Below are 14,816 nucleotides of genomic sequence, written 5' to 3'. Positions count from 1 at the left end.
ATGCTCAAAGCATTGAAGGGTGATTAGAAAGCTCAAGGCACACTCTGTGGTTCCTTTGAAACTCTCCAGTCATACATCAGGCTGTGTTGGTGAGCAGCCCACATGATTGGATAGTGAAATGCCCAGAATTGAATCACCTGCTGGAAAGAAATGATTTTAATTTTGTGATTTTGGAGCACTGCACTCAATAGGAAAGCTAGTATTGAAGCCCTGCATATAAGAGCAGTAAGAAGAACATGATTTTAATCATGGAGTGAGGGAAGTTTGAGGTGAATACAATGCAAAGTATGAGGACCAATCTCTTGGGTTATTGGGAGATCATTGTAAAGCTGCAGTGACAATATAGAGAATTACTGGACCTGGCATGACAAGGTCACCATGTTACCATGCCTCATATTTTGATAATATTTGATAGTGAGCATTTATAAAATGTTATCTTTTCACAGCTCTGTGCCATACGTAGCAATGAAGATGCTTAAGTCTGGAATGATGATCCCACTTGCCGTGTATCCAAGATGTGGTAGGTGAACTTACCTTTTATGTATTGAAGTTGTGACTTGCTAGCCAGTGAGTGGCGGTTAAGAAGTTGAACAGTGCTGAATTTCATGACCAGAGAAATTGTTGCTACTATGGTCCCATGAGTCTTTCCACAGATGCCAAAAACCACTAGTTTATTCATCCAGAAATTTCATTACTTTAACTATTAGGAGGACACATTATTTGCCAGATAACTTACCATTATTGTGAGAAACCATAATACAGCATTAATTAGATATTTTTACTAAATATCATATGTGTATATTGTATATGTGTGTATGGTGCAACATATAGAGAAAAGCTAGCCAGTGGCTATGAGAAAGAAAGGAGAAGGAGAAAGAATAAAAACGTGTAGGAATCAGAAGGTATTTAATTTGCCTAGTGTTCACTTGTAAGAAAGCAGGACTTTATTCTCATCCTAAGTTTGGTTCACCCCAATCAGCACCAGCAATTTGTTGTTGTATCTGCTCTACAAAGACAAGACAGCTAGAATATTTCATATTTCTCCTCTTTCAGAAAAGGTGCTACATGGAGGGAGCTTCTGATAAAAAAAAAAAAAGAATCTATATTTAGAGGACACTTTCATTTTATAAACCTGGAGTTCATTCTAAACCTAATATGTCTGACATGCAACTCTTTTTCTCATGGGACACGTTATGAAGTACATTCCCCCGCCCCTTGGAATAAATAACCTCTACTTGTGAGGAAACTGTCCACGGTGAAAACAGAGTGTGTTTGGCTTTGTGAAATGTTACAGTTTTACGGCTGGTATGAAAAAATCCATGTGGGATATTTGGTCCAATTCGGTATCAAAATTCGATCATCATCCACTTGCAGGTAGTACAAGTGTAAATACGTCTGTTGCTTATTTATAGAATCTACATTTAAAATGAGAAAACAGAAGGTTGGTTTGATTATTTTCTGAGGTGAGGAATCTGTGGTTTTAAAGTCTTTACTGAAGGTCATAGCTTGTTCTTGAGCTTCATTAAGCTCAGAAATGCTTCTCTTTTCTCTTGATTTGCACATTCATTCATCTGGTCCACATCCCACACCAGCCTTTTTGATTGAAAGATAAGTTGAGTGACAGGTATGACCCAGGCTCTCTGGCTTCTGATCCTGCGTTATAGATGGGCTTGTCAACTGCCCGACACATGCTATTTGTTTCCTGAACACTTTTGTTTTAAGCTCTTTATTTTTGAAATTATTTTATTTTGGATTATTCTTTTGAAATTTTGATTATTTTGTGTTTAACTTAATGCTTTCATAATGATGTTAATTTTTATAAAAATAAAAATTGGCAATATTCTCTTATACTTTATTTTTTAAATTATAACAGTACAAATTTACAGCTTAAAAAAAAGCTGTGATACCAAAGTATATAAAGTGAAATATGAAATTTCACACCTCTACTCTCAAATTCAATCCATTAGAGGTAGCTATAGTAAATTTTATATATCTATCTCTGTACAAAATCTATATAGATACATATATAAAAATATATTTCTCTATTTGTTTAAAAATAAACATTCATTTTTTTACCATGATTTGGAAACCCATCTTTCTTTAATTGATATATATTTATGTATGTAAATAAGTAAAATATAAATTCCTAGAAGTGAAATTGCGGTCTCAAAGTGTATTGACATTTAAAAGTTTGGAATATACCACCAGACAGCTTCCTAAAGCTTACACTAATCTATACTTTATCAAGAATGTGCCAAAACCGGTTTGGCTCAGTGGATAGAGCGTTGGCCTGCAGACTGAAAGGTCCCAGGTTCGATTCCGGTCAAGGGCATGTACCTGGGTTGCGGGCACATCCCCAGTAGGAGATGTGCAGGAGGCAGCTAATCGATGTTTCTCTCTCATCGATGTTTCTGACTCTCTCTCTCTCTCCCTTCCTCTCTGTAAAAAATCAATAAAATATATTAAAAAAAAAAAAAGAATGTATAGATGGCTGCTTTTAAATTTCCCAACAAATAAGAGAGTACTAATAATTAATCTGTCAACCTGGTAGGCAAAAATAGCACATTGTGGTTTTAGTTTGCATTTGCCTTATTTTTAGTGACATTAAAAATCTTTCCATATACCTATTGACCATATGCATTTTTCTGAAAAATACATTTTATAAACCTTTGTTCATTTTTTGTTTTCTTTTTGTCATTTTCTAATAAATTTGTGAGATCTCTTACACTAGAGGAATTAGGCCTTTGTCATAATTGTTGCCACTTTTCATTAATTTGTAATTTTTTAAAAAAACTTTGCATATGGTGCTATTCTCTGGATCAATTAAAAATTTTATGTAGATAAATATTTCTTTATAATTTCTGGGGTTTATATCATATGTAAAAACCTTACTCACTCCAGAAGTATAAACACATTTTCCATTTTGATCTCTGGGTCTCCAATGGCTTTCCTACCTCTCTTCCTAAATCCTGTCCTCCCTCTCTTCTTCCCTCACTTATTTTATTTCATTCTAACATTTAATATTTAGCTCATTTAGAATTTATTTTGACATTAAGAATAAGGCAAGGACTCATGTTTTTCCTTAAATGGCTAACCAGTTGTCCAATGAAATTTATTGGGCTATTCATCTTTTTTCCAATCTTTTATATGTTTTTTATTGATTTCAGAGAGAGGAAGGAATAGGGAGCAAGAGATACAAACATCAATGATGAGAGAGTATCATTGACTGGCTGCCTCCTGCATGCCCCACACTTGGGGCATGTGACCTGACCAGGAATGGAACCATGACCTCCTGGTTCGTGGGTTGATGCTCAACCACTGAGCCACATCTGCTGGGCCCAATGCTTTAAAATGATCCAACATCACAGTCTTTAAACAAATAATTTGGTCTGAACTTTTAAAAATAGGTTTTTGTCTTCTATTCAGGCTGCCATAACAAAATACCACAGCTGAATGGCTTAAACAACAGAAATTTATTTCTCATAGCTCCGGAGACTGGATAGTGCTGGTAGGAGCTCTCCTGCTGGCTTACAGACAGCCACCATCTTGCTGTGGCCTCACACGGCAGAGAGAGAGAAAGCTCTGGACTTTTCCTCTTCTTATAAAGACAATCCCATCATGAGGGGCTCCAATTTCATAAGTTCATCTAAACCTAATTACCTCCTTAAGGCCCCATCTCCAAGTACCATCACATTGAGGGTCAGGACTTCCGTCTGTGGATCTGGGGAGGACACAAATGTTCAATCCATAACAGTTTTCAAGAGCATTAAGTAAAATAAATCAGACTACATTCAAGCACAAAGAAAGGCTGTATTTCATTACTTGAAATTCCATTTAGCCCATGTTATATTCCAATCAAGAGGCTCTAAAAATATATGTGGGGCACATCCCCCTGACAAGTAGCTCAGTCTTTGTGGCAATGGGGATAAGGCAACAACTGGAACACAGTGTGTTAACAAGTATAACTGAGTGGTGTGTTCATTCACAAATCAGTTCACTTGGAAAGGAGCGCGTGGAACTGTGTCCAGTGAAGGCCCTCCCTGGGCAGTGAGCCTCGGCTGAGCCTTGGGGAATGCCTAGGGTGACCTTCCCAGGGCATTGGTCCCCAGAAAAATGACGTGAGGAACATGGATTTGCTCTTGCCCTGACTTGTGATAATAATAACAATAATATAAATGTCACATGTAAATTCTGCAGGAGATAGTAAGGCACATTATGAAATCGATCAGCTGTTGGACATTCACAAGCTCTTCTGTAGGAATGATTTCCATTACATGTGAATTAAAAAAAATAAAACTTGAGGGACATTTGAATTTCCTATTAGAAACTTATTATTACTCCTTTTCTAAGGTTTTCTCATTAAAAATAAAATAGGAATACATATTGATAATTAAAGAATAACAAATTTCTGTTCTGTGGGGTGTGATAGGATCCAATTCTGTCTGAGAAACGAGTAAGCCATATAAATATTGTATCTGGGTCAACAAGCAGCTGTTCATGAATATCTGTGCTATTTGCTATTTACCCTGATTGCCTTGGATAATAGTCACTAGGCAACAGCATGGTTTGCTCCACTGAGCCTGGTCGTTGTTGGCTAAGTTGTTATGTAACATGTGAAGGCCTGCTCTCCCCTCCTGAGACACACTCATCCAAGGAAGCCTGGAATCATGAGAGCAGAGCATGTGGGGAGAGCACTTTGCATTCTCCAAAACTGCATACAAATATTTAGTAACATTACTGGTTTAGTGTGATTAAGCAAGTTTATGGCAGATTAAAGGGAAATGATATACATATATATGTATCCTAGAGGCCTGATGCACAAAATCCGTGCAACAGTAGGCCTTCCTTCCCCCACTGCCCGCACCAGCTTCCCTCTGGCACCCAGGACCCAGGCTTCCCTCGCAGCGCCAGCTTCGTCCGGAAGGTTGTCCGGTCTAATTAGCATATTATGCTTTTATTATTACAGATGTGTGCAAATGTCTGGGGAAAGTAACATATTAATGTCCTAGAAACCATCTTTTTCTGCTGTAATACCTATGAAGCTGATAACCCGGAGAATCCAGGCAGAACCCTCAGCAGCCTTAAAAATCACACACAAATGTTTCATTGAAGAATAAGCTGAAAAGCACACCAATCACAAGTATACAGCTTGATGAATGTCACAAACTAGATACACCTTTATAATTGGCATCCAGTTCAAGAAGCAAAAATGTCACCCCAGAGGGGGCCGTTTTAAGCATAAGATAAGCATGGGGGCGAGGATAGCATTGGCGTGTTTCATGGTGTGGCACAGGAAGCAGTGAGTGGAGTTAAGGATTCTGTCCTGAGGAAATCCTTTCCATCTCTTCTCCTTAAAGACAGGAATGCATACAATATTTATAAAGAAACAGAGAGCCAGTGAGAGTGTTTCCAGCTGTTCTTGGGAACACATTTTCAGAATTGGGAGGGTGCGTGGCTCTGAGCGCTTGTGTGGACACTGCTCGGCAAACATCCATACCTGATGAGCATGTCTGACGGAGACCACAATTTGAGCATTATGAAGCAGACTGAGAACACTTTTCACCTGATATTATAATCAATAACAACTTGAGAAATAATTGGCCCAGATGGACACTGGCTCCTGTGGGTGGACTGTCGATGTGGATCAGGGATGCAGCAGGATGGGATAACGAAAAAAGGAAGCAGACAGGGTCCCTTGCTAGAAGCTTCTAGAAAGAAGGAATGGCTAGTTCATAGAAAACCCATACCGTCAGAACCATTGTTTATTTTCTGTAGTTTGTGTGCATGTTTTTGCTTGTTGCCTTTACTGACACTGATCATTGTATAGTGTGAGCTCGATTTTTTCCAAATAGTCACTTTGTGTTGATTTTTAAAGTCCTCAGTTGAAAACACTACCTCTAGCATTGCTTGTGAGTGGTATTTGAGCCAGACAGACCTGCTCAACAGACAACTACAGTCAAGGGTATTGAAGTAAAGCATGGATAAATAATTAAATAGTCTATTCTTGTTTGGACACATGGATTGTTTACGTACAAAGTTTCATGCCACCCTTATCAGACTAAATCTACTTTTTTTGGGTCTTTGTAGAATAATATGTTCTTTAGTATATCAAATAAAGACATCGGGTATAACAGCTATGCTGATAGAAGTGAAGCTGCTGTATCAGAGAGAACACTTGGATCAGGCAAACACTTAATGCATGAAGGAAAACGTAGTCATTGAGTCCTTAAATCCTGTTACCCCTGTAAATCAGGAAGTACATGTACACATAACCAAAGCAACAGTAAGTTAAAAATGCCATTCCATGATTTTTAACTTATTAAGGTATTTAAAACAAGCTTTTGTTTGGTTATCAGTGGTTGATTATGTTAAGAATTTATTACTATTATTTAAGAACATAATTACACTTTAGAGATAGAGAATTGGACTGTTAACACAGAAAGCTTAATTATCTATGTTAAGAAGACATCATGAAATTAGATGTTAAAGCAATAATTACAGTACTAAGGAAACTAGTACCCAATGTTCTTTAGAATTCTAATTTGTAATGCTAATTAAAACAACATATTTTAAGATGTTTCTGTAAAAAAAAACACTCTTTTTTTTTTTTTAATCCTCACCCGAGGATATTTTTCCATTGATTTTTAGAGAGAGTGGGAGAGAGAGGGAAAGTCAGAGAGAAATATCGATATGAGAGAAACATATCGATTGTTTGCCTCCTGCAATCACCCCGACCAGGGCCCGGGTGGGGGAGGAGCCTGCAACCGAGGTACTGACCTGATTGAACCCTGGACCCTTCAGTCTGCAGGCTGACACTCTATCCACTGAGCCAAACCAGTTAGGGCAAAAAAGTATACTCTGGAATAACAAGAACTTTTATAGTGAGTTGATTGGGACCAAAGGAATATATTTGAAATTGCAATATTAATCAATAGACACTGCACATTTGTGAATCAAGTGCATTTTACAAAGTACTTTCTTGGGTTATTGAAGTAAATTCTAATATTTGTACAATTTGCTGAGACATTAGGGTGAACAAATGCCTAAAAGTGCTAGACTCAAAAACCTCCATCCATTTAGCCTAACACTTGGCTTCATTTAGGTGTTGTGAAACTTGATTATATTTTAGTTTTATTTAGTTCCTTCTTTGCTCTTATTTCATTTTTGGCAATTCTTATATATTTAATATTTTCAGCATTCTGGAAAAGGTTATGCATGCATCTGTCTCTTCGTGTGTAGGTCTCACAGTCCATGGTGTATGGTTTTGTGTTTGTGAAGAAATAAGCTTCATTCCACTCAGAAATTTACTTGAGTAAAGAGACTTGACACTCAAGTCTACCAAGTCCTTTAGATTGCAATATGCCAGCTGAGGAGCTATTTATTGTCTATTACCCTTTCTCAGAAAATACAAATAAAAGGAAATTTCCCAGCAAACCACTGTTTAAGATGCCGTTCAATTCTCCTTGCCTTTAGTCAAAGTAAAGATGCAGTAAATCTAAGTTAACCTCAGAGAATGATTAGGGAAATTACCACATGATGGGAAGATTTCCTTTAATTCAAGGAATCTAAAAAGCCAACAGATGTTCGAGTGTATGAGCTAGAACAAAATTAAGAATAGAGACAATAGTCCAGTAAGGCCTTGCAGTCCCACCCTGTTCATTATGGCTTATCACCCACCAGAGCTGGATTCAGATTTCACCTTCTCCTCGGATCCCTTTCAGCTCAATGAGAATCAGTGCCCCCAGTCATTCTAGTCCTAGAAAGGCTGCTTTCCTTTCCAGGCATTGCTGCAATCTACCTTATGATAACAAATTATTTTACCCATCTCTGAATCCCCTATTATCTGAAAGGGCATGAGAGGCAAACTGGGTATAACTGATCAGGGTTGCTGGAGGGGGTAGGAACCCCACCCATGCTGGGTACTGACTCTCAGGGTGTAGACCAGCCCCCGTGGGCCCTGCACTAAGGAACCTAGGAAATCCCACATTTCAGAACCAGTTTTCAGGTGGCATTTGCCTTTCATGAAATCCCTTTGTAGGTGTCTTGCTAATTTAAGGCAGTGAACATGATATTTTCTGGTGGAAATATTCTCTCAGTAATATTTTTTTGGCCATAGACCAAGTAAGGTTAATTAAAATTTCTGATAGTGCTTGATAATTCTGATCAAATGTTCAAAATTATCTAGGCGAGTTGCTCTTTTCTATTTTAGACTCTCAAGGACCAAATTATGTCCATATTCACTGCAGATTTTTGGAAGTGCAGTGAGCTTTAAAGGACAGTAACTGTGAGGATAATTACGAGATGCTCTGCCCGGGTCCTGTTTCTCGGCTTGCTTTGCAGTGATTATAGTTGGTTTTAGGTGAAGCACTCTGGTTATTACTGGGCAGACTGAGCTAACTCAAAGGTGGGTCAGTGGTCACCACACTTGCTGATATAGAATGAAGTTTAATTTTCTGAAAAAGCCAGTGTCACTGATATGAAATGGCATTTCAGTGACATTGTCTCCTCAGAAGTGCGTGCTGCTGCCTGTGTTCTGAGATTTCATCTGAGGACCAGTGGGCCAATGCTACTGCAGGGGTTAAGAATAATGGATCCTCCTGGGCGTCAAAATCTATTTCAAGTTCAAAATTGATGCGTTGTTATTTTAAAAGGGACTTCTAGCTTTCTACAAGTGAATAATTAGTGTCTCAGTGCTCTAAGGACTAGGAAAAGATGTTTTTATTTTTCTACCTAGTTGTTGAGTGTAGGGTGGTGGAATTCTCAAAATTATTTTGAATTGTGTGTGTGTGTGTGGGGGGGGGGGGGGCATGAACTTTCATTCTGAGTCGTTTTCCCCTGGAAACTAACATCAGTTTAACAGGGATTTTCTAGGTCTAGGTACATTTGATATGAGTGTCACTAAAGATTATGTTTTTATGTGACTACATTTACAATTCTAAGACTCAGACCAGGAAGTGCTGCTTTTGTTAGTAACACTAAATCCCAACCTTAGGTCCAGAAAGACTAAGCTTATCCAATGATTCTACAGGTGGAACAAGAGTGTGGATAGCCCCAGATAGGTAACAGCCATTTCATGTAAACTTCCCATCACATTTTATTTCCCAGGGGGGTGGCAGTAATGTAACATATTAATGAACAAAATCAACCTCAAGCATGGAAAGATTCCAAATATTTGGATAAAAAGTGAAATGTGCACTTAATTATTCAGCCACTTTTAAATGGTACGAGGTATCATGCAAGCAAAATGTTTGAGTCAGTCCAGCTGGCATACCTCAGTTGTTCAGCATCGACCTATGAAGCAGGAGGTCACGGTTCGATTCCCTATCAGGACACATGCCTGGGTTTTGGGCTCGACCCCCAGTAGGGGCTGTACAGGAGACAGCTGATCAATGATTCTCATCATTGATGTTTCTATCTCTCTCTCCATCTCCCTCTCTGAAATCAATAAAAATATATGTTTAAAAAATGTTTGAGTCAATTTATCTATGTGTTTTTTTTGTGTGTGTGTGACTATAATTTTAATTTGGCAAACAATACATATTTTTATTGAAACTGTTGTTGATGTACAGTTTCTCTTTTTGGTAAATATAGATTATCTGTGAAAAGCCCAAACTTCCAAGTACCCAAATAATGAGTCCTTTTTATCATCATGAGTGCTCCCCTATCTCTCACTCCAGTTTTCCAACTTAAATATCTTAAGAATATTTACAGAGAGTCCAGTTTATGAAAACAGCAAAACAAAACTGCTAAAGCTCCAAAATAATTAGCAACTTTGCTCTTTAACTTCAGTTACTTTAAAACCTAATTTATGAATATTAGGAAACTTGCTCTGAATTGTTGTAAACAAAGGGTTCTAACACCAGCAGCTGTAAATGGATTAGGCTTCAGGATCTTCATTCACCTAAAGATGTGCTAACTATGCATGTTTTTTGTTCACACTGCACCTCTTTCTGCTTGCTGTCTGTATATAGTACCATGCAGAGATGCTAAACCTTTAAGGACCTTTGAGAGACATTTTCATTATTTTTTCTGCAGTTAGAATACTGCTCCCAGCTGAGTGCTAGCTTGTTCCATCAGCAAGAAAAAGGTTTTCTTTACTTATTAATCTAGCAGTTGCCTCACCAATCTTGCCTCAACAACTTCTTGAACATGAAATATTAATCAGATTAAAGTATTATCTTTCTTTTGGTAGATTTAATACTTTAAAAACAATAAGAAAGCCTTAGCCAGTGGGTAGAGCATAGGCCTGTGGACCAAAGGGTCCCGAGTCAAGGGCATGTACCTTGGTTGCAGGCTTCTTCCCACCTCCGTCCCTCATCAGGAGGCAATCAATTGATGTGTTTCCCTCACGTCAATGTTTCTATCTTTCCCTCACTCTCCCAAAAAATCAATGGAAAAATATTCTCAGGTGAGGATTAACAATAACAAACAAATAATAATCCTATCTAGTAAAAGAGAAAAATGGTAATTGGTGTACGACCGCTACCCTTCCCATTGGCTAATCAGGGCGATATGCAAATTAACTGCCAGCCAAGATGGTGGCCGGCAGCCAGGCAGCTTGAAACTAACATGAGGAATCCCAGCAACAACACAGAGCAAGGTAACGATTAAAGAACCAGCTCTGGATAGGACTAAGGCAAGCCAGACTGACGAGTAGAAGAACCTAAGGACCTTCACTACAGCAAAATTTTTTTTCTTTTTTCACCTTTTAACTAAGAAACCATTTTTTTTTTCTTTTTCCATCACCTGATTTTACCCTTTTAATTACTACATTTTTATTTTTAATCAGTATTATTACTGCTACCATTTTACCATTTTTTAAAGTGCCATTTTATTTTTTCTTTATTTTATTTTGGGATTAGTGTTCTCCATTCTATTTTCATCATTCCTTTAGCATCAATCTTCCCTAACTCAATTTTACCTCTAGGCTAAAACCCTCTCCCTCACTTTTCCCCTTTTGTTGTCCTGTTTCTCTTACCCTATTCCTGCTTTAGTTTTTCCCTATTCCTTCCGTTTACCTCCTGTCAAAATTTCACCCTACTTATATATCCTATTTCCAATCCACTGCTCTAAATCCTTATACACATATCTCTTATCTTTCTTCACTATCCAAAAATTTTTTTTCTTCTTCTTTTATCTTTCTATTGTTTTGTAGCTGTTTGCTTGATTGTTGAGTATATTGTTTTTCTGTTGTTATTTGCTTGTTTGTTTTGTGTCTGTGTGTGTGTGCTTTTTAGGACTGGTTGTGAGGCTATTTGTCTTTTTCTTTTTTTCTGCTGGTTTTTTGTGTGCTTCTGTTTTCCCTTGCCTCTCTTGATATTATTGGTTGTTTCTAGTTTGCATTCATCTCCAGGGAACTGTTGCTGGAATTTGTTGGGATTAATGGTGGTTCTATAGGAGTTTTCTCCTCATATAAATAGTCTCCTCCCCTCTTCTACTTCAGTCTCTCTTTTGGCTATTTTTTTTTCTTTTTTCTTTCTTCCCCCCCCCCTCCTTTTTCCCAATTTCATTTTTGCACCCCTTTCCCCCCTACTTTTCTTTTCTTTTTTATCTTTTATCTTTTTCTCTTCTTTCTTCCTTATCCCCTAATTCTCTTAATTCGGGTGGTCACCTTTATGTGGGGTTATTAATATCGTGAATATATTTGTGTTTAATGCCTGGTATATGGTGCCTTGTTGTGTTGTATTTTGTGCCTTTAAATCAACGCAGCAGATCCAAGCAACAGCAGCCTCCTGAGCACCACACCCTCAGTCTGAGGAACAGCAGCTGTATGTGAAGCCTCCCCCCACCAGCCAGAAGAGCCACCACAGCTGTAAACAGCACCCACCAGAGGAGCTGCTCCAACTGAGGAGCAGCTGCTACCACAACCACCCGAAGAGCAACCACAGCCCAAGGAGCCACTGCCACCCAGGGAGCAGCCACTGAATGACTCAACGTCTAGATATGTCAGTGAGATCAAACATGGGTAAACAAAGAAACCCCCAAAGGAAAGAAAAGGAGGACTCGCCAGAAAAGCAGCTAAGTGATACAGAGGCATGCAACATGACAGAAAAAGAATTCAGAATAAGGGTCCTAGAGTGCATAAACCGGATGGAGGAAAAAATCAATAACTTCTACAAGAAGCAAGAAGAAACAGATGAAAAAGTCAACAACTTAAGTAAGACCCAAGAAGAAATGAAGAACGATATAGCTGCAATAAAAAACACCATGGAAAGTATCAACAGTAGACTAGGAGAAGCGGAGGACCGAATTAATGAATTAGAAGACAAGGAAGCAAAACACACCCAAACTGTACTGCAATTGGAGAAAAAAATTAAAAGACAGGAGGAGAGCCTAAGGAGCTCTGGGACAACATGAAACGAAACAACATATGAATAATAGGGGTGCCAGAACAACAGAAAGATGAACAAGGATTAGAAAACCTATTCGAAGAAATAATATCAGAAAACTTCCCTGAGGTGGGGAAGAAAAAAGTCACAGAAGCCCAGAGAGTCCCAAATAGGTGAACCCGAAAAGACTCACACCAAGACACATCATAATTACCATGGCAAATGTTCAAGACAAAGAGAGAATCTTACAGGCTGCAAGAGAGAGACGGAAAGTTACATAAAAGGGATCTCCCATTATATTATCAAATGATTTCTCAACAGAAACACATCAGGCCAGAAAAGAATGGACGGAAATTTACAAAGTGATGCAAAGCAAAGGACTGAATCCAAGAATACTCTATCCAGCAAGGCTATCATTCAAAATTGAAGGGGAAATAAGAAGCTTCACAGACAAAAAAAGGCTAAGGGAGTTTATCACTACCATGCCAGCCATGCAAGAAATGCTAAAGGGACTGGTATAAAAAGAATAAATAAAAACTTCAGGAAGACAACAGCCACACAAAAAAATAAATGGCTACAAACAAGTACCTTTCAATAATAACTTTAAACGTAAACGGACTAAATGCTCCAACCAAAAGACATTGAGTGGCTGAATGGATAAAAAACATGACCCATACATCTGCTGTGTACAAGAGACCCACCTCATTAGAAGGGACTCACGCAGACTGAAAGTGAAGGGATGGGAAAATTATCTTTCAGGCAAGGAAAGGAAAAGAAAGCTGGGTAGCAATACTTATGTCTGACAAAATAGACCTCAAAGTGAAGGCCATAACAAGAGATAAGGAAGGCCACTTCATAATACTAAAGGGATCAATACAACAAGAAGATATAACCCTGGTAAACATATATGCACCCAATGCAGGAGCACCCAAATTCATAAAAAAACTCCTGGAAGATATCAAAGGAGAGATCGACAACAATACAATCATAGTAGGGGACTTTAATACACCACTGACATCACTGGATAAATCCTCTAGACAAACAATCAGCAAAGAAACAGCAATCCTAAATGACTCACTAGATCAGATGGACTTAATTGACATCTTCAGAACACTTCACCCCAATGCTACGGAATATACATTCTACTCAAAGGCTCATGGGACAGATTCAAAAATAGATCACATATTGGGTCACAAACAAAGTCTCCCCAAATTCAAGAAGATTGAAATCATACCAAGCATCTTCTCAGACCACGATGGGATAATATTAGAATTAAACTACAATAAAAACAACCCAAAATACTCAAACACTTAGAAGCTGAATAGCATGTTATTAAATATTGAATGGGTTACCAATGAGATCAAAGAAGAATTAAAAACATCCTGGAAACTAATGACAATGAAAACACAACAATCCAAAACCTATGGGACACAATGAAAGCAGTCCTGAGAGGGAAGTTTATAGCTCTACAGGCCTATCTCAAAAAACAAGAAAAAAGGGTAGTAAATCATCTAACTCTACAACTCAAAGAATTAGAAAGAGAGCAACAAGAAAACCCCAGAGTGAGCAGAAGGAAGGAGATAATAAAGATTAGAGCAGAAATAAATGACATAGAGACCAAAAAAACAATACAGAAAATCAATGAAACCAAGAGCTGGTTCTTTGAAAGGATAAACAAGATTGACAAACCTCTAGCCAGACTCACCAAGAAGCAAAGAGAGAGGACCCAAATAAACAAAATCAGAAACGATAGAGGCGAAATAACAACAGACCCCACAGAAATACAAATGATTGTTAAAAAATACTATGGACAGCTCTACTCCAACAAACTAGACAACCTGGAGGAAATGGACAAATTCCTAGAAAAATACAACATTCCAAAACTCAATCAGGAAGAATCTAAAAATCTCAACAGGCCAATAACTATGGAAGAAATTGAAGCAGTCATCAAAAAGCTTCCAGCAAACAAAAGCCCAGGACCAGACGGCTTCACAGGGGAGTTTTACCAAACATTCAAGGAAGAACTGAAACCTATCCTCCTCAGACTACTACAAAAAATTCAAGAGGAAGGAACACTTCCAAGCTCATTCTATGAAGCCAGCATCACCCTAATACCAAAACCAGGTAAAGACAACACAATGAAAGAGAATTACAGGCCAATATCCCTCATGAACATAGATGCCAAAATCCTCAACAAAATCTTAGCAAATCGGATCCAGCAGTACATCAGAAAGATCATACACCATGACCAAGTAGGATTTATCCCAGGGATGCAAGGATGGTACAATATCCTCAAATCAATAAACGTGATACATCACATAAACAAATTGAAAGAAAAAAACCACATGGTCATATCAATTGATGCAGAAAAAGCATTTGACAAAATCCAACACCCATTTTTGATAAAAACTCTCAGCAAGGTGGGAGTGGAAGGATCATACCTCAACATAATAAAAGCCATATATGACAGGCCCACAGCCAACATCA

Source organism: Myotis myotis, unplaced genomic scaffold, assembly GCF_014108235.1.
Source record: "Myotis myotis isolate mMyoMyo1 unplaced genomic scaffold, mMyoMyo1.p scaffold_m19_p_7, whole genome shotgun sequence".
Taxonomy (NCBI): domain Eukaryota; kingdom Metazoa; phylum Chordata; class Mammalia; order Chiroptera; family Vespertilionidae; genus Myotis; species Myotis myotis.
This window is presented reverse-complemented; position numbering follows the sequence as displayed.